A 19,891-nucleotide genomic window follows, 5' to 3' on the forward strand; every position below is an offset into this window, starting at 1 on the left:
AATTGAAAAATTGTTACCTAGAGATTGAATATTTTAAATTACAGAAACTAATCCCGTTTAAGTTTCCACTAACCACTTTGTTATGAAATTTTGAGCAATTTGTATACATAAAATATCAGTGATTTAATTTGAAAAGAGTTAAAAATAGTAAAAAGAATTAAAAAATTGATTCTATGAGATGAAATTTGTAACCTTTAAGAAGACAAATCATATCCTAGTATTGGCTAACTTGTATCTTGTGAAAAAATTTTGCAATTTTTATATATAAAATATTAATTATTTAAATTGTAAATAGTAAATTAGTAAAAAAATTAAAAAAGTGTAACAAAAAGAAGAAAATTTTCAAATTTCATAACACCAATAATCCCCTTTGAGTATTTGTCAACGAGTTTCTTGTGAAATTTTGAGCAATTTTGGTGTAGAAATCATGAATATTGAAATTGTAAATAGTAAAAAGTAGTAAAACAAGCTGAAAAATTGTTACCTAGATTTTCAATTTTTAAAATTTAAGAAACTAATCCCATCTGAATATTCGCCAACTTGTTTGTTATAAAATTTTAGCAATTTTTATACATAAAATATAAATTATTTAAATTGTAAATAGTTAAAAATAGTAAAAAAAATTAAAAAAGTGTTATCAAGAGATGGAATTTGTCAAATTTAAGAACACAAATCATATCCTAATATTCGCCAACTTGTTTCTTGTAAAAATTTTTGCAAGTTTTATTTATAAAATATCAATTATATAAATTGAAAAAAGTAAAAATAGTAAAAAATTTAAAAATGTGTCACAAAAAGAAGAAAATTTTCAAATTTCATAACACTAATAATCTTTTTTGAGTATTGACCACATGATTTCTTGTGAAATTTTTTGCAATTTTTACGTAGAAAATATGAAATATTTAAATTATAAATAGTAAAAAGTTGTAAAAAAATAAGTTGAAAAATTGTTACCTATAGATGGAATTTTTTAAACTCAAGATAATAATCCCATCTGAATATCCGCCAACCTGTTTGTTATGAAATTTTGACCAATTTTTATACATAAAATATTAATTATTTAAATTGTAAATAGTCAAAAACAGTGAAAAGAATTAAAAAAAGTGTTACCATGAAATGGAATTTGTCAAATTTAAGAACACAAATCCTATGCTAGTATTGGCCAACTTGTTTATTGTGAAATTTTTTGCAATTTTTATATATAAAATATCAATTATTTAAATTGTAAATAGTAAAAAATAGATAAAAAATTAAAAAAGTGTCAAAAAAAGAAGAAAATTTTCAAATTTCATAACACCAATAATCTCCTAAGAGTATTTGCCAACTAGTTTCTTGTAAAATTTTTAGTAATTTTTTTTTTAGAAAACATGAGTTGTTTAAATTGTAAATAGTAGAAAGTAGTAAAAAAAAATTGAAAAATTGTTACCTAGAGATTGAATTTTTTAAATTTCAGAAACTAATTCCATTTGAGTTTCCGCCAACCAGTTTGTTATGAAATTTTGAGCAATTTTTATACATAAAATATCAATTATTTAAATTTTAAATAGTTAAAAATAGTAAAAAGAATTAAAAAAGTGTTACTAGGAGATGAAATTTGTCAAATTTAAGAAAACAAATCCTATTCCAGTATTGGGCAACTTGTTTCTTGTGAAATTTTTTACAATTTTTATTTATAAAATATCAATTATTTAAATTTTAAATAGCAAAAATTAGTAAAAAAAATTAAAAAAGCGTCACAAAAAGAAGAAATTCTTCAAATTTCATAACACCAATATTCCCCCTTGAGTATTGTCCAACAGGTTTCTTGTTATATTTTGAGCAATTTTTATGAAGAAAATATGAATTATTTAAATTTTAAATAGTAAAAAGTAGTAAAAAAATTAAAAAATTGTTACCTACATATTGAATTTTTTTAATTTCAGAAAAAAATCACATCTGAGTATCCGCCAACCCTTTTAAATGAAATTTTTAGCAATTTTTATACATAAAATATCAATTATTTAAATTGTAAATAGTTAAAAATAGCAAAAAGAATTAAAAAAAGTGTTACTATGAGATGACATTTGTCAAATTTAAGAAGACAAATCCTATCCTAGTACTGGCCAACTTGTATCTTGTGAATTTTTTTTGCAATTTTTATATATAAAATATCAATTATTTAAATTGTAAATAGTAAATTAGTAAACAAATTAAAAAAGTGTCACAAAAAGAAGAAAATTTTCAATTTTCATAACATTAATAATCCTCTTTAGTATTTGCCAACGAGTTTCTTGTGAAATTTTGAGCAATTGTTTTGTATAAAACATCAATTATTTAAATTTTAAATAGTAGAAAGTAGTAAAAAAATTGAAAAATTATTACCTCGAGATTGAATTTTTTAAATTTCAGAAACTGATCCCATCTAAGTTTTCGCCAACCAGTTTATTATGAAATTTTGAGCAATTTTTATACATAAAATATCAATTATTTAAATTGTAAATAGTTAAAAATAGTAAAAATAATTAAAAAAGTGTTATTGGGAGATGAAATTTGTCAAATTTAAGAAGACAAATCCTATCATAGTATTGGCCAACTTGTATCTTGTGAAATTTTTTGTAATTTTTATATATAAAATATCAATTATTTAAATTATAAATAGTAAATTAGTAAACAAATTAAAAAGGTGTCACAAAAAGAAGAAAATTTTCAATTTTCATAACAGTAATAATCCTCTTTAGTATTTGCCAACGAGTTTCTTGTGAAATTTTAAGCATTTTTTTTGTATAAAACATCAATTATTTAAATTTTAAATAGTAGAAAGTAGTAAAAAAATTTAAATATTGTTACCTAGGGATTGAATTTTTTAAATTTCAGAAACTAATCCCATATGAGTTTTCGCCAACTAGTTTATTATGAAATTTTGAGCAATTTTTATATATAAAATATCAATTATTTAAATTGTAAATAGTTAAAAATAGTAAAAAGAATTAAAAAAGTGTTATTGGGAGATGAAATTTGTCAAATTTAAGAAGACAAATCCTATCCTAGTATTGGCCAACTTGTTTCTTGTGAAATTTTTTGCAATTTTTATATATAAAATATCAATTATTTAAATTTTAAATAGTGAAAATTAGTAAAAAAAATTTAATTACGTCACAACAAGAAGAAAATTTTCAAATTTCATAACACCAATAATCCCCTTTGAGTATTGACCATAGGGTTTCTTGTGAAATTTTGAGCATTTTTATGTAGAAAATATGAATTATTTAAATTTTAAATAGTAAAAAGTAGAAAAAAATTGAAAAATTGTTACCTATAGATGGAATGGTTGGCTTGGAAGTCTTTAAAATGCCTGAATAAACTCTTGATAATTTCAAGTAACTACTAATATGGCATGAGTTGGAATCATGATTGGGTTATGTTGTAAGTCTCTATGAATTTGAATGTTCTTTTGGATTAGTCACATGTTGAGAATTGGTTTATTCGAGAATGCATATGTATCAATATAAATTGAATTTTTGCATAGGAGGTGTGAAGTGCTATATTAAGTTGCATTGGTGCATAGAATCATGTATTTAAGTTGTTAGAGGGTTGTTGCTTTATATTTGATTTGAGCATGTGTTATTCATAGGTTGAAATTGAATGCTAGCATGGATTTAAATGGTGGAGTATATATAGGAATATATAGGGATTGATGCATGTGATATGTGGTAAATTCTATTAATAATTGAGTGATGGTATGATCTTAACTATGAACCCATTGGGTATATGAATGTGTTCAATTGTGATTTAGTCATGCTAATATGAATGGATAAGTGTGGTTGATGTTTTGGATTGCTTGTGGATTGTGTTGGTTCATTGAGAACATGTCCAAAGTGCCAAAAACCAGTAGCCTTAACTTTATTGGTATGGCGCCTAGCGGCGTGGGGCGAGTCATTAGACGATAGCGGCCAAACAAAGGCCACTGGGATCGCGTAGTGCCTGGGGGCAAGGGTGGTTCCGCCAGGCGGCTACTGTCATACAATGGTTTTGTTTTTGTCTGGCACCTAGCGGAGAGATGGTTCCACCAGGTGGTTTACGTTGTGATTTCGCTTGGCGACGCTTAGGCCGCGTCAGGCGATAGCGCTGAGGGCATTGTAGGTTCATGGTGTTTGTGATGTTAAGGTTGGACCAGGAAATGCTTGTTTGTGTCATGAGCGGGTAGGTTCATGGTTGGTTGTGAACACGTGATAATATGAGCGGGGAGGTTCATATTATGAGGCTCTCGCATGAGGATACGAGCGAGGAGGTTCGTATGTCCCGTGCTCACACTTGAGGGATGCTGCGAGTGGGGAGGTTTGTAGCTGTTGGATAACGTGTGTTGGACTACGGGCGGGGAGGTCCGTAGAGTTAGACTACGGGCAAGGAGGTTCGTAGAGGCAAGACCACGAGTGGGCAGGTTCGTGGAAGCATCATATATCTTGGGTCCATGGTCGAGTAATTGGTTAGTGATTTGGATGTGCATGGTCTACGAGGCTTTGGGTGAAACCTTAAGGATGAGCTTTGCTGTAACATTCCTTGAGTTGTGGCTCGGAATGGTATCCTTTGAGTTGTGGCTCGGGATATTGGGTAAACACGTGGCATTCCTTGAGTTGTGGCTCAGGATGGTGGATGGAAACAAGCAATCCTTGAGTTGTGGCTTGGAATGGTGAGTGTTATCGATGTGAGTGTGCGTGTTGTGGCTCACACGGATGGGTGCAGGAAGAGTGCCCTCTTCGGCATTAGCCGGCAAGTTTGGTAGTCTTGGGACAGATATGAACTATGGTCTGTATTGGGAACTCGACTTGGCGTTACAGAGTGTGGTCCGTAGCAGGTTTCTCGCACGTGTTCTACAAGTTGTGGCTTGTAGGTAGAGGCAGCAAAGGGTATCTTGAGGTTATCATCTAAAGACGTAGAACATGGATAGCATGGTGGTGGCCGTGTGGCATGAAATCAGAGGATAGAGTTCCTTTGATGAGTGTATTTTAAATTGTATATATAATTTTATTTTGTTAGCTCATCCTACCTTCTTGTGTTTGGCGATGATCGTGTAATGTGTTACACAGGAGCAGATGATGTTATAGGTGGTGTTAGTGAGGCATAACATCAGAGAAAGGGTCAGCTAGGAAAAACTTTTACTGGAGTTTTATCATTATTGTTTTTATGAACTTTGTAAACAGTGTTTTATTGATTTGTGAATTTGGATATTGTATTGGAGCTTTATAAATTATGGATTTTTGGATAACTTCCGATGTAATAAATGTTTTAAAATTTCCAGCGTTTTTTGGAAGTGAAGTATAATAAATGAGGGTTTTCATCATATTTCTTAATTTTATTATTTAAATTAGTAATATTTGGTCGGGATGTTACACTATTGGCCCTCACATAGCCAATTAGGACTCTTTGCAATTAAAATTTCTCCATCAAGGCAAGTTTATTACCTTACAGGGTGACGTGAGCCAACTTCCTTCCTAAGCTCATCTTCATCATATTAGAAGAATGCTGCATACGGATTCCATAGCAGAAATTTTCAGTATGCAAATGGTGGAATCAAATTCTCCTCCAACACCCTTGTTGGAATTGTCGGCTAACATGGAACTTGAACTAGCAATATTACTTAATTCTTTTAGTTCCCTTTTCAGTACCCCTACTTCCTTGCCACCTCCGAGAACACATGATCACACTATTTCCTTGGTTGAAGGGTCTGGTCCTAGTAACAAAATTATAGTATAATAATGAGTTAGAAAATAAAAAATAATCATATAAAATATATCAAAATAATATTTTACATGATAAAAATAAGGTTTAATTACTCGAAACATACCTAGTTTGGTTTCAAAATTTCAAAATGGTACCCACTTTTAAGTTTGTCTCAATTTAGTACCCAAATTCGTAATGTGTATCAATGTAGTACCCTCCGTTAAGTTTTCGCAAACGCTGTTAAGTACCTTGCCACGTGTCAGCCTCTAATTTTTTAAATTTTTTTTAATTTTTTTTTTGAATTTTTAAAAAAATAAAAAATTTGCCACGTGTCAAATCCTTGATGTGACACATGGCATAGTTAGTGACATATGGCATAGTCAGTGACACGTGGCATAGTCATGACACGTGGCAAGGTACTGTTATTGGTATGAACCTTCATGATACAGACCCACTCCTTAAAAGTTTAGAAAAAGGAAACAAAGAAGGAAAAACACACTGATGTATTTATTATACTGTAAATGAAAACGTGAAATAGAAGGATAACAAATCCCACCCAGAGCTACGCTCCTCTCTAGAGCAACACCAATGGTTCCTCTCCTTTCTTAGCCAAAAAACACCTTTGTCCCCACACTTTGCAAAACTGAATATCAAATAGAATCTCCCTCATTCCCCTCCTAATTTCTCTCTCCTCTAACTACCTGCCACCTCAACCCTTGGATCTTTTTTCTCATATACATTTTTCCCCACCGTGCCTTGGTACCATCGTGGTCTTGAGGTTGAGGGAGCCCACTCATTCTTTGGGCCTTATCAATACTCTCCTCTTGAAGAATTGTCTTGTCCTTAAGACTAAATTCAAGAAATTGACTTATAATTGAAACTTCATCTTCCCATGTAGCCTCCTCTGTCATTTTTTTGCATCCAATGGATGAGCCATTGATTAATTTGTTCTCCCTTCTTCATAACACTGTAGGAAGCTAGAATCGATAACGATTCAATTATTTCAGCATCATCATCCTCTAACCCAGTAGGTAATTCTTCCTTTGTCTTATAGTCCCCCACCGCTTTCTTGAGGAGGGACACATGAAAAACAGGATGTATCCTTGATGATGGAGGCAACTTTAAATGATAAGCAACCTCACTTATCCTTTCCATAATTTGAAAAGGACCATAATACCTAGCACTTAGCTTCGGGCATATCCTGGCCACCACCGAATTCTGTCTATGTGGCTTGAGCTTCAAAAATACCATTTCTCCTACCAAGAAGCTTATATTTGTTCTATGTTTATCAGCTTGAGCCTTGATTCGACCTTGAGCTCTCAACAAATGATTCTTTAGTTTCTTTAAAGCCTTATTCTGATCCAATAACTCCCTCTGCACTGCTTCCACTATGACTTCCCCTGGTACACTCCGCACAATTAGGGGAGGCCCACGTCTGTACATCGCTTCAAATGGGGTAGTACCTGTTGACTCATGATATGGCGTGTTGAACCAATATTCTGCCCATAGAAGCCATAAAGCCCACCCTTTCGGTTGGTCAGTTATGAAACAACGTAAAATATGTTTCCAAACAGCGATTAACGACCTCGGTCTACCCATATGATTGGGGATGGTATGCGGTACTTATTTGCAATGTTGTTCCTTGCATCCTGAAATATTCTTTCCAAAATCCGCTCATAAATACTGAATCCCTGTTACTAACAATAGAATTTAGGAGGCCGTGGAGTCTTACCACCTCTCTTAAAAAAATTTCTGCTATTCCCCTAGTTGTATACGGATGTTTCAAGGGCATAAAATGGTTGTACTTTGTTAATCTATCCACAACGACTATAATGGCTTCGAACCCTCTTAACAATGGTAAGCCGGTGATAAATCAAGGCTGATGTCCTCAAATAATTTAGGAATCCATGAGGACTTTTCATCAATGACTAATATGTCCTTAAATAGTAACACTCCTTGCTTGTATGTAAATCCAAGATAGGCTTTTGTTCCCCTTTGCAATTTTGGTATTATTTTTTTCCATTTATCACTGTCATGCACCTTTATTAATGCTTGATAACCCAACCAAACAGGAATATAAATCATACTATTCAATTCCAATCCTTCTTTGCTTCTCGAGAGAGCATTTGCACCTTTGTTCTCTTGTCCTGGTTTATAAATAATCTCAAAATTGTACCCCAATAATTTGGCCACCCAATTTTATTGATCCCCATTAGTTATCCTTTGTTGTAACAATTGTTTCAAGCTCTTTTGATAAGAAAATACCTTAAATGCCCTCCCTAGCAAGTAAGGCCTCTAGTGTTGGATAGCTAGAACCAATGCCATCAACTCCTTCTCACAGGCAGACTTAGATAAGTTTCTTGACCCCAAGACTTTGCTATAGTAAGCCACTGGTTGACGATTTTGCATTAGGATGGCTCCAATTCCAGTCTCGAATGCATCACATTCTAATTCAAATTCTTTCTCTAAATTGGGTAGCCTTAATACTAGTGCAGTTGTAATTTTTTTCTTCAACTCTTCGAAAGCTCTCTAGGCACTTTCATTCCACATGAACCCATCTTTCTTTGTTAATTCTGTGAAGGGCTTTGCAGTTTTCCCATAATCTTTAATAAACTTTCCATAGTACCATGTGAGGCCTAAAAACCCACGCACTCCTTTCATGTTTTTCGGTACAGGCCAATCAATAACACTGCTAATTTTGGAAGGATCGACTGATACCCCTTCAATCAAAATCACATGCCCGAGATATTCCACACTTTCCAGCCCAAACTTGTATTTCTATTTATTAGCAAATAATTGATGTTGTCTCAATATTCCCAAAACAGTAGCCAGTGTTGCATATGTTTCTCCCATCCCTTGCTATATACAAGTATGTCATCAAAAAATACCAATACTCCGTTTCACAGAAAGGATCTAAACACTTCATTCATTAGGGATTGAAATGTAGAAGGAGCATTCATAAGCCCAAAGGGCATTACGAGATATTTATAATGACCTTCATGGGTTCTAAATGCGGTTTTAGGAATATCCTCAACTTTCATACGCACTTGGTGATATCCCGATTTCAACTCCAGTTTGGAGAAATACTTTGCTCTGTTTAACTCATCCAATAATTCTTCAATAAATGGTATGGGAAACTTATCAGGGATTGTAGCTTTATTCAAAGCTTTGTAATCCACACACATTCTCCACTAGTTGTTCTTCTTCTTCACTAGTATCACTGGACTTGTGTAACATCCCATCAGGATATTACGAATTTTAAATAAAAAGTAGAAATATAAAATTATATTATATCGCATTTATGAATAATCCTCATTTCCCAAAACACGAAAAATTTAAAACTTTATTAATTTACTAAAACATCCATAATTACAAAACTGCAAGTTTAGTCAAAATAGGCCATGAGCCTTTACAACTTATTTCAAATAGAAGAAAGAAAACATAAACATAAAGATCCCATGATATCCCCGCTCCGTGGCTAAGCCTCACCATCACCACCTGCATCAACAACATCTGCTCACGTGTACCGTGTACACGATCATCGCACAAACACAAGCAGATAGGGTGAGCTTAACAATTAAAACATACAAAACTTGTATACACATATACAGCAGATATATATAAACAACACAATCATCCCAGAGAGTTTCCATTCTTTTAATTCTCATCACCTGGCCACCACCAGATCATTCGTGTTCTACCTCTTTTAGAGATTACCCCAAGGTAATTTGCTGCCAAACCTATCGGCCACAACCGACAGAGCACGTACGGGAAACCATTGCTACGGATCATACACCGCAATGCCAGGTGGAGTTCCCAAATACAAGATACGTTGTATTGTCCCAAGACTACCAAACTCGTTAGCTATTTACTGAGGAGGGCAATCTATTTGGACCCACCCGTACTGGCCATAACCAGCACACTCACACCGGCAACACTCGCCAACCCGAGCTCAACTCGAGGGTTCCTCATGTTCATCCACCATCCCGAGCTCAACTCGAGGAATGCTACGTGCTTAACCCCTATCCCGAGCTCAACTCAAGGGATACGTTCCGAGCTCAACTCAAGGAACCCAGCAATCTTACCTTTGAAGCAACACCAAAAGCCTTGTAGATCACGCCTAAAAATTTCAACAACTAGGACTTACAGCAGCCAAATCGCCTAGCGGGGGACACGTACCGCTAGGCGCTAGTAACTTCCAAACCGCCTGGCAGGGGACACGTACCACTAGGCGCCAAGCGCCTAAGAACTCTCAAACACAGTAGCAACCGCCAGGCAGACAGCCCGCACCGTCAGGCGCCAACGCTCCAAGAACCCATTGTTTATGTCTTTATCGCCTGGCGGGTTGACCCTCGCCGCCAGGCGCCACGAACTCCCAGTCCTTTCTGCACTGACTCTATCGCCTGGCGGGTTGCACATTACCGCCAGGCGCCATGACAGTAATTACACAATGGCTATTCTGAATATGTTCAAGCATCATTTAGATTGTCCAACTATATTGCCACTATTCCAGGGTATCACTAACTGTAATTTTTCTACCTACAATGTCTTCCTTCATCATAGTATCACAAACGTGAATTCACTCTCTAATTATAACCACACAGACAACACCAAGCATTCACACTCATTATGTCTTGACAGAATTTCCAATTACCCCAACCATGACAGCATTGTAACCAAGTTTCCCTATGTTATCATTCTAGTACTCCAGACTCCTTACCCTTCCAATTGGTCCAATTAATTTACCTGACCATTCAAACTACTACTTGGACTCAAGCATAACCTATCCAATCAAAGTAACCATTTATACTTCAGCCATGCCATCTTTAAAGTTACCAGGTTTCTAATCCATTATGGACTCCTCAATTTATTTCATTCATCAATCTCTCTTTCACTAATATAGCCAACCCTTAACAATGCTACTTTTACCTATGTTACTCTATCATATAATAGGAACCTAAATGATACCCAAAATTCCAAATCCTCAAACTTCCCGCAGTCAAGCACACCTTACTGGTTCTGCAATGGCTCCTGGCGGCAAACCCCGTGCCACTAGGCAGTTCACGAAATTTTGGGTATGAATCCCAACTTCTCAGTGCCTACAAACTCAAATCCACTCACACCACCCTGGTTTCAAACACTTTCACAATCCTTATCATACGATTCTCATTTCAAGCACCTTCGTTCTCCCTTTCCAGTATCACTATCTACCAATTTATCGTTAGGACAAGAAACCCCAAATTTTCAATCCTACAAAAATATCTTTGCATTGTTCCTTCCAATCATGCCATCAATTAAGTAAATTCGTATACTATTTACCATCACAACATCATTTAACAAGTTCCCTTATCTTTCCCTCCGATCAGATTTTCCCAGAACCTAGAAAACACGAAAATTAAGCCAACATGGTTCGCGTCGCCTGGCGGGTATTCATCACCGCCGGGCAACTCAACCAGAACCCAGAAAACTGGGTTTTCCAACACGCGTCACCTGGCGGTTGGGAGTGTACCGCCAGGCGGTTCCTCTTGAGGAACCCATAAATAGGCAAACAGATATGTGCTGCCTGGCGGCTATGAACAGCCCGCCAAGCGGTTTCTGGAAAATTTCCAGAAACTCAGATTTTTTAAGGGAACAGTTATGGCCATACAAATACATATTATCAATCATACTATTATTCATAGAAACTAGATAAAACGTGGTTCAGCTCCCCTAACCTGGAATTCCTTCGCTTAAAATGAAATGCTTGAGTTCTTTCCTTGAGTTCCAACAATTCCTCAAGCTCTCTCACTGTCCAGCCTTTAATCCCACTCCCTACTCACTGTTTCTCTCTGAATTCGTGCAGCCCTCAATACCTCAAATGTTCAAACTCCAAAACCCTCCTCTCTCTCACAATAGCCTTTTATTATTGCAAACTCTTCACATTCAGCCCAAACTAAGATTTAGCAAAAATAAAGTTTAATTTGAGTTCTCCAAGGTTTGAACCCATCACCATGCAATGCCAACTCAATACCAAACCATTCAATCACATCATATTTCATGCTAACTAATATAATCCAAATATCATATTATTCCACAGCATGATTAACATATATTTAAAACAATAACAAAAAATAGGCATACATAGGACTCGAACCCAAGTCCTCTCACACAATAAAGTACTCTTAACCATTTGAGCTAGTACTTTTCCATATCATACTAATAAAAAATTAATGTCATAAATGATCTTCCCACCCGTATTTATTAATTATTTATTTATTTAATTAATTAAATTTTACGGGTCTTACAACTTGAATATGCACTTTGACTGTCTCGGATGTGTCCATTGTCCATCAACTCACGGACCTGTCTTTCAATCTCCTTTTTGTGATGATAAGGATAATGATAAGGCCTTACATTAATCGACTCATGACCTTGTTTCAGTGTAATTCCATGTTCATGATCACGAATTGGGGGTAGTCCCTTCGGCTCTTTGAAGACATCCTCAAAATCTTCTATAATGCCTTCAATTGGTTGTCTATAAGTGCCTTGTTTGTTGAACCTTTATTTTCTCCCAACATACCACAGAGAGATGCCACTAACAGTTCTCTTCAAGACACACCTTTTAACATTTGGTCCCTTGAGATGTTTCTATCTTCATGGTTTGTTTTTTCTAGTCAACAACCATTTCGCCCAAAGAAGCCAACCAGGACATGCCTAGAATCATATCAATGTCCTCTAAATCGAACAAATAGGCATCTACAGTAAAATCCCAATCTTCTATTTCAACTTTAATTTTACGACACACTCCCAACATTTTTGACTTGTGCCCATCCCCCATCAATATTCACATATTCTAGGTAGTCTCCCATTGCCAACCCATTGCGTCGACCAATCTTCTAGAAATAAAATTATGTGATGCTCCACTATTGACCAGAATAAACAGTGGTAATTCATGTACCCTCCCCTTCAAACTAGGAGTTTGAGATGATTTTGTTTTCTCAACTCCTAGGTTGCGTAAACTCAAAGCACTGCACTCCCCATCAATGTTGCCATCTTCAACTTTACCTGACACATTTTCTCCATCGTCACATTCCATTTGAATTTCATCACCCACAAGGATGATCCACAGTTGCTTCACGGGACATTGGTGCGTGGGGCTATAAGGTCCACCACATTTAAAAAATAGTCCTCTCTTTCACCTATCCTACAAGTCCTGATAGGCTAGGTGTTTCGTTCCTCTATCCCTAGGCCCACTTCTATTATTTTCCCCCAATTCTTTTGTTGTGTTTGGACCAGGCCCATTAATACCTCCACCCGTGCCTTGGGTTTTGGGAATGATGCGTCCTGGAATATTTGAACCCACTTTGTAACTCGAATTGCCTCCCGTACGCATTTCGTCTTTTCCATGCCATCCTTTGTTCTTGTTCGAAAACTCCATATCAATGGCTCTTGCTACATTCATCATTCTTCCTTTCGTAAGTGGGTTTACCACATGCAAACTTCTTATTCAAGCCCTAATTTCCTCGTGCAAACCGTGAATAAAGTAAGCAAAGTATTGTTCGTGATGTAATTTGGGCACCTCAGACATTAAACATTCAAATCTTTGAATGTAATCTTCCATACTCCATGTTTGTCGCATGATGTCAACTGCTCAAATACACTTCCTTCACCCAAACCTCCATATCTTTCGATCAATTCTTTCTTCAAATCCTCCCAAGTTAAATCATCGTAATCATTTAACAATGCATTGAAGAAATGGATCGTAGCCCCCTCCATGCACAACTGGGGCAAATTCACCCTCACTACCGAACTAGTTTCTTGGACCCTGAAATAAATTTCAGCTCTCGTGATCCAACCGGCATGATCTTCTCCATTGAACACAGGTAGTTCAATCCTTCTAAAGATTTCAAGTTGTTTCCACCACTAAATGACTCCTTCTTCTTAGGCCCAACAGAGTTCTCTCCCTCCACCTGAGGCATTTTCTCCCAACTTCGAGTCATCAATTCCACTAGTTTTGACTGGTTTATTGCAACCTCCTTGTGCATCATCTCTATCGCTGATTGGTTTTGTACTGGTTTATCGCAACATACACATTAATGTATTCATTATACTGTAAACGAAAACATGAAATAGAAGGATAACCCAGAAGAGTTACGCTCCTCTCTAGAGCAACACCAATGGTTCCTCTACTCTCTCAGCCAAAAAACACCCTTGTCTCCACACTTTGCAAAAGTGAATATCAAATAGAATCTCCCCCATTCCCCTCCTGATTTCTCTCTCCTCTAACTACCTGCAACCTCAACCCTTGGATCCTTCTTTCTCACATACACTTTTTCCCACCGTGCCTCGGTACCATCATGGGCTTGAGGTTGAGGTTTGGGCCTTATCACTTCCTCTTTGATTTTATATTTGTTCTTCTCCTTTTCCCTTATGTCTCTTTTTCCTCTAATCTTTTATACCTACTTCTTCTAGGTGTGATCGGAGAGATGTGATTCTTGATTTGGGAACTACTTTTCTATTCTGCTATGCTGGAGAATTATTGTTGCAACTTTAATTACTTACATTTTAGCATACACAAACATTCACAAATTAAGTGTTTGTTGAAAGTATTTGAGTTAATTTGAGAAATAATACAAATAGTTTTGCACTGAGTTAATTTGGAAAATAATACGAACAGTTTTGCACTGTTTTAGGTGTCTTCGTTTTGCTTGCTTGATATATTCTCTGCTCACAGTGATTGTGTCGACCGCTTTCAACACTTGACACTGCATTTGAGTAATTCAATTGATGGTGGGCCACGTTGTTTTTGTCTGCGTGCGTGGTGGTTGCTGGCTAGATGCAATTGGGTTGATAAGAGTGTTGCTTGGGGTTGCAAGTTACGTTGGTCTGGCTACCCATGCTTATAAGCTGAAGCACACAACGTGTTTGTGTTATTGACTCAATGAAGATTATGGAAACAAAATATAGTTTAGGCTCATTTGCTGGCACTAAAAATTTTTTGGCCTTGTAGTTTGGTTAAAAATAGCTGGCTTCAATTGGGAGGTTATTATAGTTTCCGTTGTTTGTGCTGAAATTGCCTCGGCCTGGTAAGTTGGTGTTGTCAATTAACGCAGCCCAAGCGTTTGAGAATTTGATGAATTGAATTGTTTTCCCTCAAGGTTTGATGCGATGATGAAAGGTAAGCGACATCAGCGTGGTGCATTCATGAAGTTGAAGGTGTTATTTGAATTGAGTCAGTGGTGGGTCCATCTTTGATCTGTTTCGGTGATTGGTTCCTTCATCCAAAGTTGGTCCATTCAAAAGGCAAAGCAGCATCAATTACATCCGTTGAAGTGGTTCGATGTTTGTTTCAATTTTGGTCTCAATCCTCCTTATTTACGGGATATGCATATTGCATTTGTTCATTTCTAATTTAATTATAAGTTGGCACATCAGATGATTTGGCTTGGTTCCCTTTTGCGACTGCAAACTTGCATGAGGCCACATGGTGCACGTGTTGGTGATTCATTCTTGTTCTATTAGGTGGTAGTCCATTAGTGTAGTAATATGTTTTAAAGCACCTGAATTTCTCATGTTTGAAGAGGCGCCAAGAGCAACAGTTGTTTGGTCCAAGCGATGCCAACAACAACACCAACTTTGAAGAGTGCAAGTGTTATTATTGATTCATTAAATAGTTTGGACAACAGCAAGAATTCTGATTTTTTTTTCTCATGTGTTGCAACAACTATACTAGTTTTTATGGCAGCCAACTAAATAGTTCAATGAGCAGTAAACTTTCGTCCAACAGCATCTGCAGTGCATTTTTGGCAGCAACTACACTAGTTTTCGTGGCAGTAGAGTAGGTACCACTTAATGCTTAAGGTGTTGTTACTTGGAGCGATGGAACGTATAGCTCCCAAGAGGTGCAGCAATATCCTATATGTTGAGACACTAATACTGCAGTAGCAGGACGTTACTTGAAGTGAGATTGTGACGATTGGATATGCTAAATTGTTTGCTGGAGTTATTTCCAAAACTAGCAACCATTTTCTCGATTGTTGGTGGGACGCAATTTATTGCTGGCTTGGCAAACTACTACAGCAGTTTTGTTCTATTGGTGGGTGGCTATTGGTGTAATTAGAAGCTGCAGATTTTCATCCAAGTAGAGCAACCAAACTCATTCCGGTGGACTCAACTTTACAACCTTTTTGGTGTCGCTGCCACATTCATGATTAATTTTAATTTGATGCGGCTAGTGTTGATGCGATGGAGTGATTTTGTTTCAGTAGTTGATCAATTGGAAAACTCACGGTATACCATATATAGAAGAAAATTCCAATCTTAAGTTGTTTGAAGAGTTTCCCAGGCGGTGCAAAGTTCTAGACTAAAATTTCTGATGCCAGAGGGGCACGCACTCCATGCTAGTCCAGGCGGTGGCAAAAGCTGGACTAGTGCTTGGAAGCAACACATCTCCGTTTTAATTGGTGCAGTAGATTTCGTTAAAGGTTGTGGCAATTTTTGTCATTGAGGTTAGCTCCTTGCTCCACTCGGTGCAGAATTTGAAGCGTGGCAGCAGTTTCATGCATCCTTTGTTCATTAGTGTTGAGGTTGAAGCGGTGCAATTGACAATTTTTTGGTGCATATTTTGATTGAACAACAGTCCATTTAGTGCAGTGAAATTGGTTTAGAACTCATTCGTGCCAGCAAGGGCTATAATTGGGTGGTTTGTCTCTAGAACATGGCAATTCGAAACCAATTGGTTCAAGTCTGCTGCACAACTGATTTTAAGGTGGCAACCAATTTAGGTGGCTGTAAATTGATTCCATTTGTTTTGAATTCGGTGCCAATATCTAGTGCAAACCGTGGCAACCATTATGTGGAAATTGTGGTGTAGGAAAACAGCAGCCAACACCTTGAGAGCAATTTTCCCTAGTTTGGAGCCAAAGGATGTTGCTGAAATTGTGATACGCTGGACTTGAATTATTTTCTGTTGGGCCCAAAATCGCATGTGCTTCCAACTAATTAGAATCAACCACACTTTCCTAATTTCTTTGATGCGTTTTGGATCCGTTGCAGGCATTTCGTTATTCACTTGTTGGCTAATTGCATTGTGCTTTTGCTACTGTCTTGAGGTGATATTTGATGTTGTTTGGGGTACAAATTGTGTTGCTTTAGTCACTTCTCTAGGTCAATTTGGGATGCACTTTTTGCATTTTGCTTTGCCTAATTCTTACAATTCAGAATCATTAATTGTTCATCCTTGCTTTACTTGAGTCTTTTGTCTATCATATTCCTTTGAGTTTGCTTCCCTTAAGTTCTTGATTGTAACACAATGTACCTTGAGCTAAATGTTTGGAAGTATTGTTTGTGGAAGTTTGAATGGATCATCACAATTTAGCTTGAGCATTTGTTTCACATTTCCAGTAGTAATTCTAGATATACGGTTTAGATTACTCTTATCTTTTAAAGTGTTTTTCTCATTGTCCTAGTCGTAGTTTTGTCACATATTCACTCTCTTTGGTTTGACCATTTCTTGATTTTGGTGTTTTCTAGTTTGTCTTCAAATTTCCTTGGTTTTGCTTAGAGTTTTCGTTTCCTTGGCCTCCTCAATTGAGCTTAGATCTGTTACATCTTTCATTTTGATGTTGAATTCTTGATGGGTTGATTGGAGGTTCTTTGAAGAACTAAATAGGAACATGAGAGTGAGTGAATACACTTTGAGAGTAAAAAACGAGTGGAATTGAGTGTAAACACATAAGGAGTGGTGAGATCCATTTGACATTTTTTATCTTCATTACTTGTGCTAACCACTTAATGTGTTTTGTGTTAGTTCTTATTTCCTCTCTCTGACTACAAGAATTAGTAATTTTGAGCACTCCACAATGTTCAATACACGTTCGACCTTGGTGGAGGATATCAACTTCATTGTGTCCAAAATTATTAGGCTGAATAACAAACTTGGGAATCTTAGAAGGGAGCATAAACATGATAGAAGATCATTGCCAAGAGACAAAACAAGTGCCATTAGGTGCACCAAGTGTTAAGGTTATGGACACGAAAATTATCAATGTCTTAATTGGAACACAAAGTACATGACTCTTTAAGAACTCCAGGATTGCATTGTATACTTGAAAGAGGTGAAAAAGAGTGTTAGGCAAATGCTCGAAGTCAAACAAGAGCAACAAGCACCAAGGGAGAGAGAAAATGTGGAAAAAGCACTAAAGGAAATGTGGGAAAAAGAAAGACAAGAGAGAGAAAATGCGGAAAGAGCACTAACGAAAATGTGGGAAAAAGCAAGACAAAAGAGAGAAAATGTGGAAAGAGCACTAACGAAAATGTGGGAAAAAATAAGAGAAAGAGAACAAAAGACGAGAGAGCTCAGAGAAAGAAAAGAGATAGAGATAAAAGAGAGAAAAGAGAAAGAGCTTAGAGACTGAAAATAGCAAGAGCTAAAAAAGAAGGAAGAATGAAAGCAAAGGGAAAAAGAAAAGGTAGAGATGAGAGTAAGAGAGGATGCACAACTGTAAGAGAAAGAAAGAAAAGAGAACGAGTGACGAGAGAAGGAAGGAGAAGAACAAAGGGTGAAACAAGTGAATGAGTCTCTCCTCACACCCCTGGCATGCATGGTTGAGATGAAATCCTTAAAGGGGATTACAATACTTTGAATCGTTGTTCCTATGCACATCATAATTTTGCATTTTCATTGGGAAAACTTACTAACCCATCTCTTTTTGTCTTGTTGCCTAGGAAAGACTTGTACATTAAGGAGCAATGGCATAAGCAATGGGGTGAAGAAGAGAGGATAGAGAAAGAAGAAACAAGAGTGGAAAAATATGAAACTATTGTTGAAAATATGCTTGTTTGTTTGTCATGTAGTGAACATATTCCAAGACGTTTTCTCTCTTTTGTGGTTCATTTGAGTGTTCTTTGTTATTTTCTTGTGAATACAACAATTGTGTTGAAACTCTTTGATGTGTCTTGCAGGTTCGTCTTTGACCCTAAAGGAAAATCTCCAAGCACATTGATAATAAGAGATTTGCCTCTCCCAAGATTCCAATCTCATTTTAGATAGCATTTTATTTTTATCTTTAAACTATTCTTGTTTTACGTGCTTTTAGCACTTATGTTTGTGTGTTTGGTTGTATGTAATAAAGTGTTAAAAGTCGAGGTTGAATTTTCTCCAACCTAAAGGCAATGATGGAGGCGTGGTTCGGGACCATCATGGGGATTTCAAAGTAATTGATTGAATCATGCCTATGACCTTTAAAGTGATCTTGGATTGGCTTCAGATCATAGAATATGGACTCTTTCTTGTAATTTTTATAATGTTTTTGTTTGAACTTTATCGGACCTTTAGTTGTGTTGAGCCTTTTGGTGTTTTGGCCCATAGTATATAAGCCCTTGTAAAACACTTTGTATTCATATTTGAGTTTTACGAAACAATGAGTTTTCTCTCAAGTCTTGAGGTTCTCCTTAGAACCATCAGTCCTTATCTTTGAATCTCCGATTCAAAGTGGCAAATCTTCCTCACTTATCTTGGAACCTTCTTCAAGTGGCATGATTCATACCCAATTTGTTGGAGACCCAAATTTGACCCAAATCCGAGATTATCCTTACGTCATGCATTAAGAGGTTTAATGATTTGGATGGTCAAATCCATGACATTCATGATCTGCTGACTTCATTCCATACCAGAAACAACCCTCAGGATGACTGAGTGTGTTGGCCTTTAGGATCATGCATTGCATTCATGTGGTTGTGTTGTTTTGTTATGTGTTCTGCAGTTTTTCAATCAGTTGATTTTAAATTTTAGTCTGTTGAATGTATCAATTTTTATGTTTTGTCTCTGGTTCAGTTCTTGTTTGTTGTATCGTGTGCTATGATCAATGAAAAATTATCCTTTGTTTATGATCTTAATTGCATTACCTCTTTTTGATGAATCCAAAGGGGGAGAAATATTAGAAGCATTAAAATTGCATCACTAAAAGTGGAATTTAAATGATTTGAATTAAGAAACTGTTAAACCAAATCTGGATGATACCAATACTAATGATAGGGTGAGCATTTGCATTTGTGTTTGTTTGTTATCTTGTAGTTACTACTTTTGGAAACATTTTAAAGATTTTCACAAGTTTAAGCCAAGTTGGAAGATAATGCTTAGATGACACTTCATCAATTCAATGAAGTCCAAGCAAATGAAGGTTGATCCAATAAAGGTAATAGGGTAATGGAGTTT

General features: G+C 36.2%; 1 pseudogene; it reads right to left on the bottom strand.

The window, feature by feature from the left end:
• Window positions 1-12,707: 12,707 nt before the first annotated feature.
• Window positions 12,708-14,032, bottom strand: LOC146885443 (uncharacterized; annotated as a pseudogene).
• Between the last annotated feature and the right edge of the window lie 5,859 nt (window positions 14,033-19,891).

The sequence above is a fragment of the Vigna unguiculata genome, chromosome 6, assembly GCF_037176805.1.
Source record: "Vigna unguiculata cultivar grain cowpea cultivar isolate G323 ecotype 2 chromosome 6, ASM3717680v1, whole genome shotgun sequence".
In the NCBI taxonomy this organism is placed as follows: Eukaryota; Viridiplantae; Streptophyta; class Magnoliopsida; order Fabales; family Fabaceae; genus Vigna; species Vigna unguiculata.